Consider the following 6541-nt stretch of genomic DNA (forward strand, 5'->3'; position numbering starts at 1 on the left):
GAGAGAGAGAGAGAGGTAAATGGAACATCTATTTCTGTCTGTGCTTCCCTATTGCAGTGGACCCTTTTGACTAGGACCCCCATATGCCTCCTTCCTCCGTGGGAGGAAGGTGGGCCCACAAAGCTTTACACTCCTATCCCACATCACACCCACTTTCAGAACGCAACATTTTTGTAACTCTGTGCATCTCTCTCCCCAGAATGGACACCGAGGAGAACCATGATGTTGAAACAACCAGGCAATGCGTAACTTGCACACTGAAACCTGAAGGGAGTTGTACTAGACTGTGCAAGACTAGAAAAATGTAATACATATTTCAACTTGATATAAAGCAGATACTGTTTGGAGTGACCGATATGAAGTATATAATAGAGTGACGTCTGTGCTGCATATCTCCCACTCTGAGGAGGTCTAGCTTTTTATCAAGTCAAGTTTATCAAATACTTATTACATTCTTCTGTTCTTCAACTATTTAAATGTATGTCTTTGCAACTAGATCACAGTCATACTGTATATGATTAATTTATAAGAAGGGGACATACTGTACATATTAACAGGGGACATTTGAACTTCTCTTTCCCACTAACACACTTGTTTTGGCTCTTGGGCACAGGTAAGTAATTGGACAGCAGGGGCCCATAGCGGGTGATTCTCCTCTGTTTAATACATTTTTTGCAAAGACAGGGTCTGAGCACCCACACATCATTCAGTATGCGGGTCCAGCTTAGAGTGCATCGTATCCCTTATGGCCATTGCCTCTGGTTACAACTAACAGTGGAATCCATCAGACTGTAGAGCATGTGTGTATTAATATTTAAAGTGCATACAACCACCTGATTGGGTAGTCGGTGCATGCATCTTTCTCATGTTTCTGAACAGGGTTTTATTATTGATGTCTCGTACTGAGCCATGGACATATTCATAAACTGGAGCTTCATCAAGGAAGCTTCTGTTTCCTGATTATCAGTAGCTATAAGAAAAAGAAAAGTTATTTCTCACTAAGTTGGACATTGGATGAAATTGTCCCGATTCATGAAATGTGTTTAGAACCACTGACGGAGACACACTAAACACCTTTTGAAGAGTATGTCTAAAACAACAGGATTTTCTTAAGTCATGCACTTTTGCAAAAATTATAATAATGTGTACGTTCTAAGGATGTCATGATTTCAATTTTAAATCGAAAGAGACAAAAATTAAGTTACAATCTTGAATTTTGAATTAAAAAATGGAATCGTCGATGCTGCCACACTCCCATGTCATGTCCCGTTGGCTTGCCAAGCGGAAAAAGACACACGTGTAGCCTACATGGATGTATTAAGAGAACTTGATTTTACCACCACTCTAGCGGAAGCGCTAATGGTCAACTGGTCAACCTCCTCTTATTTAGCTACAGCCAGTAAAAAAGATAGCATGACAACTGCAGATGCTTGAGACCTATCGACAAAACTTGAACCCCTCCCGGTGTGGAAGTATTTTGAATTTCCAGTGAGTTATGTTGACAACGTGAACGTTGTCAACAAAAAAGCCACAGTTTGCAAGCTCTGCTATGTGAGAGTACCATATTCTTCTAATGGCAGCACAACTAACCTGGATATCTTTGTGGTATATGTTCAACTGTTTTGAAATAGTTTGTTAAGACACAATTTATCAGAAAAGACTATGGACAATACTGTTTAATTGTTTTTTGTAAACTTGAATGTCTTCTCCTGTGAAGGAGACTCCCGTTAGAAAAGAGAAACTAAATGGCAGGTTATTTGGCTTAAGTTTCCAATTAACTTAAGAAATGTTATTTTTACATTATGTTGCTAATAAATGTGAATAAAGGTCAGATATTATATTGTATTTTTAGAAATTTGTTTCTGCTCCGTCAAATTGGCACACACTAGATGTTGTACACAGTGATCTTAAATGAACCCATCACATCAAGTGTAGTTTTTGCAACGTTCAGGATTCATTTCTCCCAACAGTCCAAGGTGAAAGGTCTCATTATGCAATGACTTTCTCAAAAGCCTTCATAGTATATGCAGTAATTTAAATCTCAAAGGCTTAACAAGAAAAACAGAAGACGACACACTGTGGAAACTGACGGAGCAATGTACAAGGACAATCCCAAAGCTTTTGGTGCTCAAACTGTAATTAATTGAAAATAATTGTTCTGTTCACAGACTGAATTACATTAGAAAATGGTTTCAGAACTGTCTACATTATCTGGCGAGAGCTTGGTTTAACTTCCCTTTCAATATATTTTGGATGATTACTTTGCTGATGGGATAAGACTTTACTTTAAAACCCAGCTATTCATTCATAATGCCTTGAAATGAGTTAGATTCAGAAATACGGACATTGTGTCTCAGCCTCTCATGCAAGGTGATTGTTACATTGAGTAAACAATTAATACTTTAAGATGTTTGTATCTTTTCCTTCTGGCTCTTTCTTTTGTTATATTACTAATGTGGCAATTTAATGAAAAGTCTAAAAAAATATTTGCTCCAACAAACAACTGCAAATCCTAAGAGGATGTGTACATGGTAAACAATTAGCTAAACCTTTATCAAGTGAGCAAATACGTGTGTGGTTTTAGGCTGGTTTGAGATGAGCGAGGTCTGCGAGGTCCTAACAGAATGTGAGTGTTTCTGTGACTTCATGCCTTTGCTAAAAAGATAATTAGCGAGAGATTAGTCTAGATCAACGGAAGTACATTTCCAGGATAATCGATTGACATCCGGCAAGTGGCTCACGACATCCGGCACGTGGCTCACTTGCTGGATGTCCCTCACCTTGCGCTCTCTGGGTGATCATTTTCAAACGCCGTTCGCTTTGGAAAAAAACCACAAACTTCCAGCTAGCAAGCTATACGCTGAAATGGTTGAAAACGTTTACGGCATTTACTATCTAACAGGGACATTTGGCGAGGATTCCTATGGCCAAAGCAAATTAAGTTTAACCATGTATCTAGCTAATTTTTATAGCTGAAGTTACTGTATTAACATAATTACGTTTTTTAAAGGGGTGATAGAATGGTTATATAGAGTAATTCACGCTGTCCAATAAGGTCTAAGGTCTTAAATGGTATGTAACATTGATTGGGCTGAAATTTGCCCAAATGCTTTTTATGGGTCCTGATGCTCCCTTGTTAATGGGGTTGGATTGAAACGAGGTTTTCTGCCTTATATGGTTTGCTAATGACTATTAAGATGAGCTGCACGCTGATTGGTTGAGTGAAGCAAATACACACACAGTGCTGACAAGACATACATGCACATACATTGTTTTTTTTCCATACATTTAATTACTAAATTTACTTCTGATACTTTTTTATGCACAAAATCAACTAAGGTCACTCATGTGCCATTTTACAAAAATTGATGAATAATTACAAATTCAGTAAGACTGAGCTCCACACTGTCTGACGAGACAGTGGCAGCTCCATACCCAGCGCAAAGTCACAGTTTCTGGGTCACTGGACTACCATACGACGCGGCCCTGACAAGCATACTGACCGGGCTCTCACTCACACACACACACACACACCGGACATTTAACAGGAAGGGGGGGGGGGAGCAGCAAGTTGCAGGCCCTGGAGCTCTTTCAGGGCAGCGGCGTTTGGTAGTCCAGTGACCCAGAAAAGGTGACTTTGTGTGGGTATGGATTGAACTCCGCCACACAGTTGGACCAAATTTGCAAGTAACCATAATGTTTTGTAAAATGGCACATATTTGACCTCTACATAGTTGTTTCTCGGATAAAAAAGGCTCAGAAGTGAATTTAGTGATGAAATAGCAGAACAACAATGGATCCAATTTCTGAGATCTGCACGACCTATTCAGAAGACTACCTGATCTCAGATCAGTGGTGTAGCCTATGTAATTTTCGGGACGTAACAGAGATAGAGACCAGAGCCAAATAAGGAGGAGCCACATAGTTGGCTCGTTGAGATCCGCCCGTTTTCAGAGGAAGATTCAAAATGTTAAATTTGCAGAGGAGTGTGTCAATGTGTCAATGGGATTTTGATGTTGTATGTATGTCCTATTTACCCACCAAACTTTCATTTTTCAACTAAGACAAGGTAAAATCGGTTTTGCATTCTATCACCCTTTTTAAACATCTTTTTTGGGGTGCAAATGTTCCACCAAAACATGTTCCTTCTCTGTGCTGGGAGCTTAGTGCCGCCTAAGATGATTGTGATTGGTTTGAAGAAATGCAAACAACTCAGAGCGTTATTTTTGGCCTATCCCAAAATGTATCTGTGGTGTAGGCAAGGCAAGGCAAGCCTTACTCCACAGCGCTGTGGAATTCTGGCAATGCAAGACTAGTGACAGACAGACATTGGTCCTTGCATGTGTTAGTAAATCAAAATGAAAATGAGATGTCTGTGCTTCTAAGAGACAGTGGGAAATTTATTCAACTGCCTTTACCAGCCTACATCTCCAGCCAAGTCCCACTGCACCCACCTTCACAGTCATTTCATCAACAGTCAATCAACACATGCAAAATGTAAAACTGTAAACCTCACCTCTCCCACTCCTCTACTCACTCACTCAGATTCATGTCTCAGCCCACACTGCGGGTCAGTATAAAAATCCAGCATTGGAAACAATCTTTTAACTTGGGTTTGTGAGATCTCAATGTTGTATGCTGAACTTTTGGCAAGATCCTTTTAGATGGATCATGTTTTCTCACTATGTAGCTCAAACTGTAATACTACCAAAGAACAAGAAGCCAAAAGTAAAACGTTTGAAAGCCCTGAAATCAATGTGAGTGTTGTGTCATGATATTCAAAAACAATGTTTTATTCATTTTAGCATTTATGTAAAAATGTCAGTTACTTGAAGGTATCTACATAAATATGACATGACACTGGCATGCATACATGACACTGTCATGTACATGAACAATAACCTGTCATGGCAAAACTGTGTGGAGCTCCAAGTGATACTTACTAACAGAAGTGTACGAAGATAGCCTATATTAAAACTCCATAAAAGCATCAAGTATGTAGATCCATTATAAACCCTCTTACCTGCTTAAGTCTCTGAATGAAGTGTTCAAATTCAGATTCTTAAAAATTCGCATTGTCCACCTCAAACTGAACATCAGCCTTTCACGTAGTACAATAGCAAATGAAAACACACTATGTGATAAATAAATAAGTGTTTCATTATATGACTGTCATCTTGGGACACTAAACATCCGTAAAAAATGTTATAGCAAACCATCTATTAGTTGTTGAGATATTTCAGTATGAATGAAACGAGAGGGGTGTGGGGGATTTTTTACCACATCACCAGCTTAAAATTATGCATAATTGTAATAATTAATGAGTGACAGGTGAGCGCAGTATTAACAATGATTATATTTTTTGTATTTTGTACTAGTATATTCCCCACACCAGGATTATTGATTCAAATGAAATAGGTACCGTTCAGTTCTCATTTACAAATTAAAGCCTGGGGTGCAGATCTGTCAGCAGGATGCATTTCAAACTAAATACTTGTTAATTAAATGTGCATGTAAGACAGACTGCTTGCTGCTTAAATAACAATTTATAAAGTAATATCCAATATCTTATCTTATCATTCCTCTACAAATTATTAGACACTATGTAGACACGGCCACTTTTTAATGGCTGTCCTTGGAGAAGGTGTGCTGTATATACATGGGGAAAGAGTAGGTGTCCTTGTTGTAAGAGGATGGAATAAGCAACCTTTAGCAGACAAGGTGGATTATTTCACCAATGTGCCAAACAGTACTATCAAGTAAGAGTTTATCAGTCAATGCCATGGTCATACTCTGTCTGTCAACTCTGCAAACTAAATATCTTATCAAATACTATAAGCAGGTTAGGACAGAAAAGTTCTCAGATGACAGATAATTTAATGTGTGAAAATTTTAACAGAAAAAAATCGAGTCGATTTAGACAAACTGAACCATCTTTACCTGTAATAACGTTTTCATTTAAAAAGAAGGTAACACTTTAAAATAAGGTACACAAAAAAGTAGGTAGTTAATGATTAACGAATGAAGAACGAATGAGGAATTAATGAGTACCAAATGGTCAGTTAGTGAGTAGTTACTGATTACCTGTGATTCAAGCACAAATGATTAGTTACTGTTAAACAGACTAGTAGTTACTGTGAGTAAATGAGTAACAAATGTTTAGTTAAGCATTCACTACCATTAGTTAAGCATTCAGTGTACCCAGCCCAGTGGCTTTATGGCAGTTTGTGAAATTGTCACGTTATTTTATCTATTGATTTGTGTATATCACGTTTATGTAGTTATTTTGCGTGTCGATTACAATTTTTTTTTTTTAAGATTATTTTTTGGGCATTTTAGGCCTTTAATGGACAGGACAGCTGAAGATGTGAAAGGGGAGAGAGAGGGGGAGTGACATGCAGCAAAGGGCCGCAGGCTGGATTCGAACCAGGGCCGGCTGCGTCGAGGAGTAATCCTATATATGGGCAACCGCTCTACCAACTGAGCTATCTGGGTGCCCGATTACAAATTTTAAAGTGCAGTATTTTAATGGCATGCCTTA

The sequence above is a fragment of the Etheostoma cragini genome, chromosome 10 (genome assembly GCF_013103735.1).
Source record: "Etheostoma cragini isolate CJK2018 chromosome 10, CSU_Ecrag_1.0, whole genome shotgun sequence".
In the NCBI taxonomy this organism is placed as follows: Eukaryota; Metazoa; Chordata; class Actinopteri; order Perciformes; family Percidae; genus Etheostoma; species Etheostoma cragini.